This window comes from Nyctereutes procyonoides, unplaced genomic scaffold, assembly GCF_905146905.1.
Source record: "Nyctereutes procyonoides isolate TBG_1078 unplaced genomic scaffold, NYPRO_anot_genome, whole genome shotgun sequence".
NCBI lineage: Eukaryota > Metazoa > Chordata > Mammalia > Carnivora > Canidae > Nyctereutes > Nyctereutes procyonoides.
This window is the reverse complement of record NW_026575141.1, coordinates 16,074,700-16,092,162: the sequence shown is the minus strand read 5'-3', so window position 1 is coordinate 16,092,162 and position 17,463 is coordinate 16,074,700. Positions and strand designations below refer to the sequence as shown.

Below are 17,463 nucleotides of genomic sequence, written 5' to 3'. Positions count from 1 at the left end.
GAGCATACAACTCTTGATCTCAGGGTTGTGAGTTTGAGATGTTGGTTGTACAGATAACTTAAAAATAAAATGTTTTAGAAGTGTTCTGTAGTTTTTAGGATATATATAACCTCTTTGGTTAGGTTTATTCCTAGGTATCTTATAGTTTTGGGTGCAATTGTACATGGGATTGATTCCTTAATTTCTTTCTTCAGTCTCATTGTTAGTGTATAGAAATGCCACGGATTTCTGTGCATTGATTTTGTATCTTGCCCCTTTGTTGAATTGCTGTATGAGTTTCAGCAATCTTGAGGTGGATTCTTTTGGTTTTCTACATAGAGTATCATGACATCTGTGAAGAGGGAAAGTTTGGTTTCTTCTTTGCGAATTTGAAAGCCTTTTATTTCTTTTTGTTGTCTGATTGCAAAAATAAAGTGAGGAGGAGGAGGAGTAGGAGGAGGAAGAAGAAGAAGAAGAAGAAGAAGAAGAAGAAGAAGAAGAAGAAGAAGAAGAAGAAGAAGAAAGAAGAAGAAGAAGAAGAAGAAGAAGAAGAAGAAGAAGAAGAAGAAAGCTGTAGAGAAAACCTTCATCTTCTTAGAGAATTCTCAAGTGGTTGTTAGCAGAATGTCGGTAGAAACATGGATAATAAAGGTCATCCTGTTGAGGTCTCAGACAGAAATGAGAAACATGTTTGTGTTAACTCCAGGAAAGGCGATCTTTGTTATAATGTGGATAAGAGCTTCACCAAATTGTGTTCTTGTCCTAGCGTTTTGTGGAAGGTAGAACTTGTAAGCAATGAAAAGTAGATATTTGGCTGAAGAAATTTCTAAGCAAAGTGTTGAAGGAAGCATCTGGTTTCTTTTGGATATAGTAAAATTCAAAAAGAGAAATTATTTAAAGGTGGAATTATTAATCTAAAAGAATGCAGAATTTTAAAATTTGAAAAATTCTCAGCCTATCTGTTTTGAAAGAAATAAGAAAGCTTGTTTTGGGAGAGAACACAAAGAGTGCAGCCAAATTTGATAAGGAAATTGGTATGGATTGGCCATCTCAACACAAGATAAGAGCTATTCATTAAGACAATTGGTAGATGGTGGGCCTTCCAAACAGAAGCCAGGACTTATTGTTCAAGGCAGTAGAAGAATGACCTGAAGGCAGTTCTGGACTGGCTCTACCTCCACAGGTCCAGAGTTCAAGGTCCTCCGGCCCATATTTATTTCAAAGGAGGGGCTGCTGTCTACCTCACAGTGCAGGCTATGCTCCCTCAAAACCCTGAGCTGCATCGCTCAACCTCCAGATGCCGTGGAAGGAGGCCAAGGTGACAGTCCCACCTGAGAGCACAGGCAGTAAACATTGGAAGAGCCCCTACAGCGATCAGCGTGCACAAGCCTAAAGCAGAGTGAATGGCAAGGCCCACTAAGAATCACAGGATTGAGACATGTTTCAAGTAGCCATGTAGCATCAACATTAAATTCGTGAGTTATTCAGTTTATTGCACAAGTTTATCACATAAGCTAGTCACACAAGAAAGTTAGATGGGAATTAATGGACCACTCTGAAGAAGATCTGGGAAGGAGGCATCACAACATGAGTGGGGAGGCCCCAGCCCCATCGTAGGTCCTGCAACGTGTTGGCCTAGACTGCAGTCAAATGGTCTTCTGTTTAAAGACCTATATGCCTGGCAGTGCCTGTGTGGAGCGTGTGGACACATATAGCATGGGAGATCTGTCAGCCCTCCAGCCAGTGCAAGACAGCTCCTTCTTTTAAGGGTCCTCTGAGTTGGGTGTAACAGTTCTGCCTGATGGTCTGCCCTATCAGCTCAGTCCACTAGGTCTCACCCAAGTCTCTCCACAGACCTTTCCTAACAAGTTTTACTTATCTGTCAGCACACAGCTTATCTATAGAGGCACACTCAAAGTCCTATATCCCACGTTGACAACTAATAGGGGAGTTCACATTGACCACTGTGACTCCATCTTGTCTTACTCTAACTTAGCTTATTCTCCATCTTCTATGACTAAGAATCACATACAAAGTGTCACACACCAAGACAGAGCCATTAGCCAGTAGAAATATGGATATCTCCCCTAGATCTGAAAGAATGGAGCCTCCCAGAGCAGTGGGGTCAGAATGGGGAGGGGCCACTGCAAAGAAATCTGATTAGGGCAGTGACCATCTGAGTCCTAGGGCAATGACTCCAGCCCCAGAGGAGGAGGGGCAGACATAGGACTCCAACCTATGAGAGCTCCTGTGTGGGCTGCAAAGCTGTGGGGGCAGAACCACTTGGAGCCTTAGGGGTCCAACTTCCACCTGGTGTGTCCAGAAGGTGGGATCTCTGCCCCCTTGTGTTTTAAGGCTTTGGAAGTGCTAAGAAATCATTACCCATTTCTTCTTTCCTATTTCTTCATTTTGAATTGAAATGTCTATCCCATGCCTGTCCCTTCCTTATACCTTGGAAGCACGTAACTTATTTGATTTCAAAGGTTCATACTTGGAGAGCAATTTGCCTAAAGGCGAATGTCTCACATATCTAATTCAGCTGATATTTAGATGAGATTTTGGACTTAGACTTTTGAGTTGATGCTGGAACAAGTGAAAAGTTCTGTGGCTATTGGGATGGAATAAATATATTCTGCATAGAGAAGGACATGAATTTTGGGGAGCTGGGGGGTAAAATGCTGTGGTCTGTATGTTTGTGTCCCTCTCCAAATTCATATTTGGAAATCCTAACCCCCAAGGATTATAGTATTAGGAAGCTGATCCTTTGGAAAGTGATTAGTTCATAAAGGTTAAGCCCTCATGAATGCAGTTAGTACCTTATAAAAAAGAGACTCCAGGGATATCCTTTCCTGCTTCCTGCAAGGGAGGATACAGCTCAAAGGTACCATCTATGAACCAGGAAGAGGGCTCTCACCTGATCATGCTGGAACTCTGATCTTGGACTTTCCAGCTTCCAGAACTGTGAGAAATAAAGTTCTGATATTTATAAGACACCCAGTCCTACAGTAGCTGAACAAACTAAGATACAACTCATAGAGTCTCAAAAGATATAGCCAAGTACAAAGTATAGTTGTACACTTGCTACAACCAACAAGCATAACAGAACATAATGTACTTCTTCGAATTAATTAAGACAACTACTTAATAGAAAAATAGTCAAAGGAAATAAGCAATTTATATATTTCATGGCTTCATGAAAACTGCTTATTTGAAAAAAAGTTCAACACCACCACTAACCTAGGAAATGTAAGTTAAAACAATGATGTGATGTAATTTTAAAAATATAATTGGCATAATTTTAAAAGATTGATAAGGTCTAATGTTTTTTTAAAGATTTTATTTATTTATTTGAGAGAGAAAGAGAGTGCAGAGCGAGAGTGAGAGGGAGAGAGAGAGAGAGAAGAGAGCACAGCAGGGGAAGGGGCAAAGGGAGAAGCAGACTCCTCACCAAGCAGGGAGATTGATGTGGGGCTTGATCCCAGGACACTGAGATCATGACCTGAACCGAAGGCAGATGCTCTGAGCCACCCCGGTGCCCAAAGTCTAATATTATTATGATTGTGAGCAAACTGTTTCTTCTATACTATTGGCACAATAGTAAACTAGTGAAGCCTTTTTTAGAAGTTGGTATGGCAGTATCCATCTCAATTCTAGACACCTAGGAGTTCTATGTCTGAGTATCTGTCTTTGAGAAGCACCCACATACAGTAGGTGCCCAGAGACAAGTATAAAGGCGTTTACTACAGCACTGTTTGTAATAGCCAAAAATCAGGAATGGTCACATAAGTGGCAGTAGACTTCCATGAATCATTTAAAAAGGTTGAAGGTGATCTTTATATACTAACTTGGAATGATCTCTAAAATATGTATTTAAAATAAGAACAGAACCACAAAATAATAAGTCTATGAAGAAATATCCTATGTAATAAAAATTATTTATGCAAATAAATATATAGACCTATATTGAAAAATCAGGAAAGATACACATCAATTCTCAACAGAGTTAATTAACATTTATTATCATCAAGACATGGGCAAAACGAGATGCTAACTTCTTACTTTATACTTCTGTAGAAAACATCTGTTAATGTCTTTCTATTCAAGACCTTTTCTAAGATGAATGGATAAAGAAGATATATATACAATGGAATATTACTCAGCCATTAGAAACAACAAATACCCACCATTTGCTTCGACGTGGATGGAACTGGAGGGTATTATGCTGAGTGAAATAAGTCAATTAGAGAAGGACAAACATTATATGGTCTCATTCATTTGGGGAATATAAAAAATAGTGAAGGGGAATAAAGGGGAAAGGAAAGAAAATGAGTGGGAAATATCAGAGAGGGAGACAGAACATGAGAGACTCCTAACTCTGGGAAACAGAACAAGGGGTGGTGGAAAGGGAGGTGGGCAGGAGGTGGGGGTGACTGGGTGACGGGCTCTGAGGGGGGCACTTGATGGGATGAGCACTGGGTGTTATGCTATATGTTGGCAAATTGAACTCCAATTAAAAATTTAAAAAAAATTAAAAATTAAAAAAATAGAAAAAAGACCTTTTCTAAGCATTTATTACCCAACTATTACCAGACTTCATTGTACTATGACTTTCATTAGCTTGTTAGTATCATGTGAAAAAAAACCTAAGAACATGGGAAAGAGTTGTCCTTAAGCCATCCCTTGGCCTCGGGACCACCTGCACTGCTGGGGTGGTTAATCTTAGCAAAGTTCTGTTTAGGCCTCAGCAGCCCACAGTAGCATCCTGGCTTCCCATTTGAACTACATCACTGTGGTTCACTCAGGCCAGTAGTATCTCCACTCCAGTGTCACCTCTTCAGCAACTTTTAGGACTTATACTCATCCCTCCCCTGAAAGTCAACAGAAATATGGCTCTTCTTCGTGGGTTAGGCTCTCCTAGGGGTTTCCTATAACATGGTGGCTTGGGTCCTAAGGTGTTATAGCTCTTTTTAGCTTTACACATACACATCTTTTCCCTTACCAGGGTACATCTCAGAGAGAATAGGTAGGTGGTCACTTCAAATTAAAGAAAGCCACTAACGACTCAGATTTATCACACAGATGGGAGAAATGACTTTTGTGCAAAGTTACTTACTTAAACATTGTAATAGCCAAAGATTAGAAACAACCCCAATGTTCGTCAAAACTAACTGATTAGTTAAATACACGATAATATATCTATATCATAGAGCATTAAACAACTGTAAAAAAGAATGAGGAAGCTTTCTTTATACCAATAGGAAAAGAAGCCCAAGATAAACATACAAACAAAAAACAAGGTGCAGAATGGTATGTAAAATATGCTGTCTTTGTAAGCAAATTAAGAGAAGTAAAAACCTATTTGTTTTTGCTTACATACGCTTGAAGAAACTATGGAAATTTACGTAGGAAATTAAGGACAGTGGTTACAAATGGTAGATACTGGATAAGAATTGGACAGATGAATGACAAGAATGATAGGGAGACATTTTAGTGTGTATCTTTTAATATTCTTTGGTTTTAAGATCATATTTATGGTTTCTCTATTCAGTCTTCAGATTTTCTTAAAGTCAAGTCCTTGCCATGGACCCATGTCAGTAAAATCCTTGCAAGCTGGCTTTCTGGCCCCAATCCTTGTTATGTTTTTGTTTTGCTTTTCTTTTCCCAGGAGGTTCCTCTAGGAATTTTTAAAATTTAATCAATGTAAATGGGTATGGGACAGAAAGAGCACAGGCCATTTTCAATCCCATCTCCCCTTGCCCAGGATTTAAACACCCATAATGACATATGTGTACATAATAACATGTGTAATGTTTACGGAAATGCATACTCCTTGGGTTACAAATACCAGAGATTCAACTCAAACTCTTAAACTAATCCTAAGATTCCCCTGCACATCAAGGGCAAGAAAGTATTCCTAACTTCTAGCGGTGATGGAAAGATGAAGAAAATTAAAGCATATAAAGAACATGGTCATGCACCTCCTTCATAGTAAACAGAAAATAAATGTTAGTTGTTATTATCATTTGTGAACATTTTTTTTGAGATTTTATTTATTTATTCATGAGAGACAGAGAGAGAGAGGCAGAGACACAGACAGAGGGAGAAGCAGGCTCCATACAGGGAGCCCAACGCGGGACTCGATCCCGGGACTCCAGGATCAAGCCCTGGGCCAAAGGCAGGTGCCAAACTGCTGACCCACCCAGGGATCCCCTGTTTGTGGACATTTTAAGGCATAATATTTGCTTTTCTGTGCCACATGTCTGAATATTGTTTATAAATGTTCAGGATCTATTATACAAGTTACAAAATAAGTCTTAGGTTTTAAGGTTAGTCTTTTCTTTACACACAGAAATTTCTATAGGGAAAGACAAAAAACAAAGTCCACAATAAATTTTTAAATAGTTAAATTTAATTCAAACCTCCAAGTGTAATTGAGATCAAGAATATATGAAAATGCCAAACAAGAGAAAAAAGGGGATTCCAAACGGTGCTTCATAAACACTCATTCAAGATCTCAAATACTCACACAGGGGAAAAGATGAATGATTTGATTGGGCAGCAGTTATTGTTAAAGGAAAATAAAGTGGAAGAAACTGAAATATTTAGGTACCTATCAAGAAGTGATGAAAGCCAGCTGTGGAAAAAGATTCTTTAAGGGAGTTTCTGTGTTACAAAGGAAATAGCTGTGCAATGTCAAGAAGGGAACCAGTGAGACAGAAAGTAAGGAAACCCACCACAATAATATGCCATCTTCACAAAAGCATTACTCACACACAATCTCAACATTTTCTTCCTACTGCGTGCATGGTTTGAAAATTTTGCTTCATCACTCATGAATTTACCTCCAAATATATGTGGCTATCTCATTAATTTTAATATTTGTCTTCTAAAATATTTTAATATATGTCTCTTGGGGTCCCAGGAATGTACCGTGGTATGTCTCTTGTTCCACAGGTTGTATTTATTAGTTGAGAAGGGAATGGAGAATAGAATGTCTACAGTGATTTTCAAAAGGTAATATGTCAGTGCAAAAGCTGAATGTCTAGATTCCTACACATTTTGACGACAATAAATCAGTGATTCTGAATTATTCCTGACACATATTTAAATATTGAGCAGCTTATGTAGACTGGCAGATAGACCTGTTGGCATCACCTTTCTTATAATAAATATAATAACGGTGATGGTGTTGATGATAGCAACTAATATTTTCTGGTTTTAAAAGAATATTTTGAGTTTTAGCTAGAAGTAGTTCACTGAAACATTTTGCTCTAAGATGTGTGACAACTAGAATATGAAACTAACTATACACATAGCCACAGTTGGTGTTTGTGCTCCTTGAAACTTCAAGTGTTTTGAAGTGGCAATGTGGACTGGAAAACCATGATAAACACACTATAACTAGCTCATTTCAGACATCCATCAGTGTTTTGATGGTTAATTTTATGTGTTAATGTGAATGGATCTCAGGGTGCCCACATATTTGGTTAAACATGATTTCTGGTTGTGTCTGAAAGGGTATCTCTGGAAATGACTAACATTTAAATCAAGTAAAGCTGATTGCCTTCTTCCATTGTGGGTGTGTCTTGTCCAGTCTGTTGAAGACATAAATAGAGTAAAAAATTAAGAAAAAATTATTTCTCTCTACCTGTCTTTGAGCTAAAACATTGGTCTTACCCTGCCTTTGGATTCAGACTTGGAATGGAACTCATACCATTGGCTCTACTGGTTCTCGGACTCAGACTAGAACTACACCATAGCTATTATAACTAACAACTTACAATACCTCCGTGTGTGTGTGTGTGTGTGTGTGTGTGTGTGTGTGTGTGTGTAATTTTTTTCTCTAACTGGTTCTGTTTCTCTGGAGAACCCTGACAAATACAAACATAAAATACTCGTTGGGGGTCTTAAAATCAGGCTAGACATCATGAAGGAACAGACAATCTTGCAAGATTTCCAGGACTTCCTGTGTTCAGTTAAGGCAGCAATGCCACGAGATGAGCCTTTCTTGTTTATTTTTGTACTTCCACTTCCTGTCAAGTGCTCTTAACCAGTGAATTCAGAGGTGCATGAACATTTAAATAAACTCAAAGTGTGCATAATTGTATGTTTAGTATCCACTCCCCCTCACTCAATAAGTTCAATTCTTTAGAGATTTCTGCAATTGATTGACCACCAGAATTTTTACTTTAATTCAAAAGTGATCACCATTACCTCTCTCACTTCTCTGAGGACATATGTAAAGGTAGTGTTCTTTCTTAGGTAATAACTATAATGACAAAAACTTTAACACCACCTATTAGTTCTTTATGATGTATACCAGTGTTTCTCAAAATTCTTGTCCCTAGACCAGCAGCATCAGCATTACATGAAAATTTATCAGAAATGTAAATTCTCAGGGCACCTGGATGACTCAGTGATTGAGCATCTGCCATTAGCTCAGGTCTTGATCCCAGGGTCCTGGGATTGAGTCTCGCATCGGGCTCCCCACAAGGAGCCTGCTTCTCTCTTTGCCTATGTCTCTGCCTCTCTCTGTGTGTCTCTAAGCAATCAATCAATCAATCAATAAATAAATATCTTTAAAAAAAAACACCTGTAAATTCTCCAGGTCCACTCCAGACCTTCTGATTCAGAAACTCTTTAAAGTTTGAGAACCACTGGTTTATAGATTCACTTCATAAGCATTATCTCATTAAATCTATCAAGTTTGGTACTATTATCTCCATTTTATGGAAGAGGAAAATAAGGCTCGAAGAAACTAAAAGGACTTCCAATTATCACACCCATAAAAGGCAGAGCTGAGTCTTGAACCTTCTTGTGACCCAAACCAATGCTCTTTCTACAACACTTGAGGTTCTCTTCTTAAATAACTGAGGTATATTTCTAACATGTACCCCCACTGCCATGTAAGACTTGGGATACTTTGGGCAGCCCTGGTGGCTCAGCGGTTTAGTGCTGCCTTCAGCCCAAGGAGTGATCCTGGAGACCAGGGATTGAGTCCCATGTCGGGCTCCCTGCATGGAGCCTGCTTCTCCCTCTGCCTGTGTCTCTGCCTCTCTCTCTCTCTCTTTCACACACACTTTACATAATAACTCCACATAATGGAAATGTGCCTGACCTCATAGGAAAACAACAGTAAGTGGCCCTTTCATAGAGCTTCTGTGTGTTTGACCCCCATTTACGGGTGGCAATGAGGCACAGAGAAAAGTAGGACCTAAAAATGTTGGGTTCATGTGAGAACAACAGTTCATTCTGTTCTACCCTGCCTCCAACCCTCCTGTCAGGAGGTTTTCATGTTGTTCTTTCTGCTGAACTCTGATTCAGTATAGTTTTGTGACAGCAGAATACAAACCACCTAAATGTCCATCGGAAGGGAATGGTTAGTTAAGTTTTGCAATGGTTGTAAAGCTGATGCTTTACAGCTCTATCTGGACTCAGGCAGTTCTATCTGGACTCATAAGGAAAAGGTCTCTAAGACACATCAATCAGAGGAAAAAGTAAGGTGCAGACAGTGCATATAGTACCCTATCATTCACATGGTAAAATAAGAAATAACTCACACATATGTGGTTGTAAATGCATAGAACTTCTCCAGAAGGATAAATAACAACTAGATCATTGTGGTTTTTGTCTACCAAAGGAACTAGGGGAGGAGGAGAAGGTAGAGGAAGGGGAAAAGGGAGACTTACTTTTCACTGTAAACGCTTTTGTATTGTTTGAATAATTTTATTTTTTTAATTTTATTATAAATATTTCATTTATTTATTCATAAGAGACACAGAGAGAGAAAGGCAGAGACACAGGGAGAGAGAGAAGCAGACTCCACGGTGAGAGCTCGATGTGGAACTTGATCCCGGAACTCCAGGATCATGCCCTGGGCTGAAGGCAGACATTCAACCGCTGAGCCATGCAGGTGTCCCTGTTTGAATTCTTTTAATATATATATATATATATATATATTTTTTTTATGATAGTCATACAGAGAGAGAGAGAGAGAGAGGCAGATACACAGGCAGAGGGAAAAGCAGGCCCCATGCACCGGGAGCCCAACGTGGGATTCGATCCCGGGTCTCCAGGATCGCGCCCTGGGCCAAAGGCAGGAGCCAAACCGCTGCGCCACCCAGGGATCCCTGTTTGAATTCTTTTAAAGCCAAAACTAAAATTACCTCTTTAGTATATCTTTATTAAACATGTTTATTTATTTATATTTTTTATAGGTTGGAAAGGACAATTATGAACTTCCAAGCATTCCATCTACCCTTCATAATCAATTTTGTTTTCATTCTCAAGAAACTTCTTATAATTTTAGCTTAAACTTTTTTTAAGGTTTAAAAAAAACTTATTTATTTGAGGGAGAGAGAGAGAGTGAGAGCACAAGCTGGGGAGAGAGGCAGAAAGAGAAGTAGACTCCCCTCTGAGCAGGGAGCCTGAATGCAGGTCTCAAAACCCAGGACCCTGAGATCATGACCTTGACTGAAGGCAGACACTTAACAACTGAGCCAGCCACCCAGGACCTCCTTAAACTACCTTTTTATGTAAGTTCCCAAAGTTCACCTCATTGGGTGAAGCTGAATTTTTTCTTAAATGTGAAGCACTGCTTCCTAATTCTAGCATACTAGTAGTGCTTTCTTCATCTTTCAAAAGCTGTTAAAAATTCCCAAATCTAAAATCCTCTTGCACGCCTGGGACATCTCTGAGTCTAGAGCTCTCCATCTTGATTCTTTTCTAATTCGGACAAATTGCTTTCCACCCTGGTTCCTCCAATCTCAAATCCTAACCTGCCAATACTCTTTAAATGAGCCAATGCCCAATAGATAATTAATGAGCTGTGAAGTACCCTCACAGCCAGGTGCCTTCTCTTTATGGGGGAACCTCCCCCAAACTCCTCACCCTGTACAAAAAATAAAAAGAATGAGCAAGGTTAAAAGAAAGAAAGAAAGAGTCTTGATAATTACTTATTAGGGCCAACTATAATTATGCAAACCAGGATGAGCAATGGTGAGTTCATTTAGAACGGATGTTAAAAAATATTTCAAATAAGGGAGGAAGAATGGCTGTTATACACTGAAAAGTAAATGTGTAATTTCTGGAATGTGTAAAATTTTGAGTGATTCATAAATAAAACTTAGAAGAGTGTAGGAAGCAGGATATGGGCTAAGTAAAAATATATGTACAGGGGTTGGTAATTTATTGGGAAATACCCATAACACACCACAACCTAACTTAAAGCGGGGGGGGGGGGGTAGAAAGGGGAAAAATACAGTGATGGTAGCTGTGTTGGGTTGGCTGAACAACCCTATTTTGAGAAGACTCACCATGCTGAAAGAAAATGTGGAGTTATCTTATTCACATAAGTACTAATTTGTATTACTAATGATTTTAATCACCTAACTAAATAGGTACTAGAGAGTTCACAAAATAACTCAGTTTGTTAGCGCATAGAAAAAGAGAGCTCTGAAGTCAGACTCACTCAGATCAATATTCTTACTTATAGCCCAGGAATGTATCCATGTTGATCAATTGTTATACGATGAACAGGCATTATCTGTCTGAATCCACAGGGTAGGGTAATGTAGGGGAAGAGGGAAGAGCTGGTTATCCTGATAGTTTCCTGGTTCCCCCAGTTCACTGTCACACCAACCTCAGCTGTTCAAAAATAAGATTATGTTTTCATCTGTCCCATAACTTGACAATTGTGGGGAAAATTCTAATAGGAAGACATTCTACAGATACACTCTGGTTCTGGGATTAAGGCAATTTTTAGTATAACTTTTAAGCTGGTTTTTAGCATAAGTTTGTTAAGTAATTTCAGTTACCTTCTATTTGATTTTCTCTTTTCTAATTGATGAGGTTAATAATTATTACAAAGAAATAACTCCAGGCTGTGGGATGTTACATATTTTTGACATTCTAATGCCACGACTAAGCATTGTATATTACTCTATGCGCTCACTCTTTTTCTTTTAATTCAGCACTTTCTGAAGATTGTTTTCTACTAACTTAATGTGCTCTTTCTTTAGCAATCAAGATTTTTCAATGATCTATGCAGGTGGTGGTCATTGTAGGTGAAATAGTCATAGTAAATTAACAGGCATTTAAAATATATCCTGTGTTCAAAACAAAAGCACCAATTCACCTCTAAAAATAACTCCAATATGAATAATAGAGACTTGAGGGGGTTGGCAGTTGATTTAACAAACATTTACTTGGTACCTATTGTGTTCTGGACACTGTGCTAACCACTTGGATGGCAACGATGTATAGGATGAAGTCCCTGCTTTGAGATACTCTCAGTCTAGTGGAAGAGATGGAAAAAGTAAATATGAAACTTCAGTATACTTAGAGCTCTAAGGGAGTACATGAATAGAACATTGTGGCAGGACAGAGGAACCTACTGCTGCCTGAGGCAATCAAGTAAGGCTTTCTTCTTTTTTTTAAGATTTATTTATTTGCTTGAGAGAGAGAGCACACACATGAGTAAGAGGAGGGGCCGAGGGAGAGGGAGAGAGAGAATCTCCAGCCGACTCCCTCCCTGCTGAGCCTGGAGCCCCCATACTTGGTTCCATCCCAAGACCCTGAGACGCTGACCTGAGCCGAAATCAAGAGTCAGAGGCTTAATCGACTGAGCCAGCCAGGCCCCTGACTAAGGCTTTCTGTTTCATCTTGAAGACATAGGTGGAGTTTGGTGAGCATCTCTGGCATAGTGGAAAAGGTGAATATGGCTTTAGAAGAACTGGTAGTCTGGCAGGAGAGACAAAGCAGCAGAAAAATAGCTATAAGACAATGAGACAAGGACTTTAAGTGGAAGCCTGCATAAAATGATCTGGAACAGCAACGGCATAACAATTAGTTTTGTGAACATGGTAGGAGTGGGGTGGAGGCTAGCAAAGGGGTGGAGGTTAGCAAAGTGTAATAGAACAGAGGTGGCACTGCAGCTTCACTTAAAAGGAGGAATCGAGATTTGCCAAGCAGAAAGAGGAGAGAAGAAACAGGAACATTCCAGGGAAAAAGAGCACCTTGATCTTAGCTCTGAAGGCACAAATGGGGAACATTTTGGAGTGTGTAAAGGCATATGGGGGAGGGAGACCAAAGGGTAAATAGAATATCAGACTTGGCTATATTCTGAAGGGGATCTTATGCCACACTAAGGAGTTTTGGCTCAAGTATATCCTGGAGGCAAATGGAAATTGAAGAGAGTCCTTAATCCCGGTAGTGACGTGATCAGATCTGATTGTAGAAATATGACTACAGAAAAGCCTACATGTGACCTACCAGGTGTGAGGTGATGAGCTCTGACCTAGACTGGAGCCGCGAAATGAAGAATGAAGAGTCAGGAGAAGGCTTCTCAGGAGGTGAAAGCAAAAGGAAGTAAGGAGGCTAGAGGAGAGGCAGATTCACTCTTTGGCATTTGGGAGAATGATGGTGTTCCCAATGAGCCAGGGAGAAGAGGAGAAGAAATCCATGTGAAGAGTTTGTAGGGTGAATGTCCTGTCAATTCTTTACGGTATGCTGAATTTTGAGGGGCCTCGAGAGGAATTGCTGTGAGTAGTTGGAGATACAGATCTATGGTTGGAGAAGAAATCAGGCCAAAGCATGAGATTGCCTCGGAGTGAGGGGGATGAGGAGGGAAGGAGGAGGAAAGGGTAAGAACAAACCCGAGGGGACCCCAACTTCTAAGGGATGGATGGAGGGATAAAAAAAATAATTGAAGAGGCAAAACACTTGGAGACACAAGGGGGACCAGGAGAAGGAAGTAACACAGAGCTCTGAAGAGAAGAGGACTTGCTTGCTGGAGATACTAACCATTAGGGGCAAATGGACAAGAGAGGCATGTAGGACAGTGTCCATTGATTGGTCACTCAATGTTCTTACCCACCCTGGTGAGAGCAGCAGTGGGCGTAGAAATCAGATGGCAGTGCATTAAAAAGGGAATGGGACCGTGCTCCCTTTAGGCAGCACGTAGACTAATATTAGAACAATACAGAGAAGATCCCTGTGCAAGGAGGACATGAAAATCCATGAAGCGTTCCATATTTTTGTCTTCCGGAGGAGCCACTCCGGGAGGCCAAGCTTCTTGCATGCATTGCTTCAAGACCAGGCCTGTGTGGCTGAGTAGATGGCTCCATGCTGGAAAGCAAGGAGCTAGAGTCCTATCTGAGGAAAATCAAAGTCCATAAAAGCAAAAAATCTCCTTTCCTCCTATGCTTGTCATGTAACAAAGGTGTTTATTGTATAAAAAAGAAAAGAGAGAGAGAGAGAATAAGACCTAATGAATAGACTAAGTCATGTAGTCTTTTTTGTTGAGAATTTGATGATGAAAAGGTGAAATGTAAGGCATTAGCCCAGAAAAAAAGGAAGTTGAGCTAAAGAAAGAGTGGTTGTTTTTGTCACCGTTTTTTATTTCTTTAACGTCTGGTGGAGTCTTGAGCACATGTGTACCCAGAAGAGAAAGGACGGGTCACAAACAGGAGAGGAGGGGAAATACTGAGGAAGCCAGATTTTGAGGGCTCAAGGTGAAGGCCAAGACTTGGAAAGTGCTAGAAGTTTTTCTTCTGGGATGTTAGGGAAGAAAGAAGAATAGATTTAAGCCTAGAGAAGTCTGAAGATGGTGAGGAAGACCAAGTTGGTGAGTTGATGCCTGACAACCTCTTTTTTCTTGACGAAGCAGCTGGCGAGGAAATCTCTGAAAGTAAAGACAGAGTGAACAGGCCTAGAGAGGATGTTGTTAATAAATACTGGTATCTTGTTTACTCCTTTAAACACATTGCTTCACTTTCTCCAGTGAGATCATTAAAGTCTTATCTCAAGAAAGGTGGTTAAATATGACAGTGGAAAATGCAGACCACAAACTTCTAGATACAGAAGAATCTGTGTAGCTGGACTAACACTGGGCTTTCATAGCTTTGCCTGGGGCTTCAGAAATGCTTTTGATAATGCTTCTTTGAAGCAACTCTGGGGTAAATTTGGGGTATAAGATTTAGAATTTATTTGGAGTAAAATATTCCGGTACTTGGTATGCTACCAAAAAAAAAAAAAAGAATCGAAGAAACAACAGCAAAAAGCTGGACTTTGCCTCAGTACGGGAAATATCTTAAGCCTGCGAGACAATTGATGTGTCTCTCCAGCCTTTTTAGAAACTCAAACCACTGATTATCAGGTCTTGTGTGTGCTGCATGGTTGCCCTGAACAAATGAGCCTCAGACACAACCATAAAAGAAAGACATCAGACTAGACAAACTATCATTTAGAAAGAATTAAGACAGCCATATTGTATGCTTACCATCAGCTCATCTATGGCTGTTCTGGTGTCACTACTCTCCAGAGGCTACTTAATCTCATTGAGACAAGACAGCCAGCCTAATTGATATAGAAAATGAAAGCCCTTTGATCTCATATCAAACAGAGTCAGACTAAGAGAAGGATCCAGCAGGCAAGATGACTGTCTTCCAAAGGAGAATTAACACTGCAGGCAGGAAAGTAGGAAAGGATAATATCTTACTTTGGAATTCCACGGACTTGTTTTACTTAAGTAAGGACTGAAAAGGAATAGATTCATCTCAATGCATGAATAGGGGTTTTTTGCTCTTAGTGCTATGAAATCTTTCAAATTATCAACATTTTCAGATATGTATGTTATAGTAGTGATGAAAAGCACAGTAGAAGTATAATTAATGTAAAAACACCTGCCTTTTAGCAGGTAACTATAAAGGACAGGTGTTTGTCAATGTCAACCTTTACTGCTATGATCTGCTGCCCCTACTAAAGAATTTCCTTAGAAGGGGTTTATTATTTTGTGATTTAAATAGCATTCGTTATGCTTTATAAACAATTTAGGTAAGTACCCCAGCAAAAAAACTGGCTTTGCAATAATCAGAATGTCTATGAATATACTAACATGTCTTTAGAGTTATCAGAGCACTTATTCATGTATCAGGAAACTCATCAAAATTTGTGTTCTCCATTCTAATGCATAAAGTACACACTTCAATAATCATATCAGTTGTATTTTACATACTTAATATAATGGTAGTTTTGAAAACCAGTCCAAGCCTGTGATTGTATAAGTAAGATAAAATAAATTACGGTATTTAGGGGAAAAAATGACTAATACAGTGTTTTCTTTTCAGATACAGAGGATTACTTGAAAAATAACATACTCTCTACTGTAGTTTGTTCTGCCAACTGGATCTCATTCTTGATGTATTAAAATGCCTTGAGTATCTGATATTTGGGAAAGCATATCCTCCCACTATTTGACACTTTCAAAGCTGAGAGACCATGAAAAAATACAAAAGAAGTTTCAGAAAGGAATCAAGGCAGAATATAAAATAACATATTTTTCTTACCTAAGGTAGTATCCATAATGATGAATAATCAAATCAACAACTAAAAAATTAACATGTATTTGAAAGAACAACAAAAAATATATATGGCTGATGGTATATAGTATCTGGATGTCTTCAAAATAAGTTCTGGGGGGATCCCTGGGTGGCGCAGCGGTTTGGCGCCTGCCTTTGGCCCAGGGCGCGATCCTGGAGACCCGGGATCGAATCCCACGTCGGGCTCCTGGTGCATGGAGCCTGCTTCTCCCTCTGCCTGTGTCTCTGCCTCTCTCTCTCTCTGTGTGTGACTATCATAAATAAATAAAAATTAAAAAAAAATAAGTTCTGGCCCTCTTGGGATTTTTTTCTTTTCTTTTCTTTTCTTTTCTTTTCTTTTCTTTTCTTTTCTTTCTTTCTTTCTTTTTTTTAAGATTCTCTTTATTTATTTGAGAGAGAGCGAGAAAGCACAAGCTGGGGAGAGGGAGAAGCAGTCTCCCAGCTGAGCAGGGGCCTGATGTGGGGCTCTATCCCAGGACCTTGGGATCATGATCTGAGGCAAAGGTAGATACTTAACCGACTAACCCACCCAGGTGCTGCCCCCCACACCCCTTTTCCATTTTAGATTTTAAGGGATTTCTCTTCCAGGAATTTACAAGCCCAGACTTTAAACTTTTGGGCTACTCAACTGTCAACTTCTTTTTCCTCTTCATTTAAAATTGACACCAGTTCTCTGTTCCACCATCTTAAAGGCACCACAGCTGTCGTTTACTGAATTCACATGAGACCCACTTCCATCTTTCTAAATGAATATAGCACCTGGCTTATGATCTTCCTCCACATCCTCATTCCTCATCACCACTTTCTGACAACTTCACAATTCATGCTGGGGACCCATCAGTTACCTCAGCTGTGGAGTCCCATGATCTTATTCCCTGCAATCCTCTAATTCCTCTACTCCAGCCACAGACCAGCAGGATCATTCCCTGAATTTAAGCATTACAGGCACTTGGAATGTTTGTTTCACATACCCAACCCCATGTGTACCACTGCACTCCTCCCCTTCCTAACCTTCTCCTGGCTTTCTACTCACTGAGTTCAATAAACACTAAATCCTTTTTAGTTTAATCCATCCATGAACCCTCTTCTCAGCCCATTATGCCCC

The 17,463-nt window shown here is 39.7% G+C and overlaps 1 long non-coding RNA gene and 1 pseudogene across 1 annotated transcript in view; one reads left to right on the top strand and one right to left on the bottom strand.

Moving 5' to 3' along the window:
* Window positions 1-17,463, bottom strand: part of LOC129498096 (uncharacterized) — a 66,228-nt gene that overhangs the window by 35,393 nt on the left and 13,372 nt on the right. The window lies entirely within an intron of this gene.
* LOC129498309 (U6 spliceosomal RNA) lies at window positions 13,919-14,017 on the top strand (annotated as a pseudogene).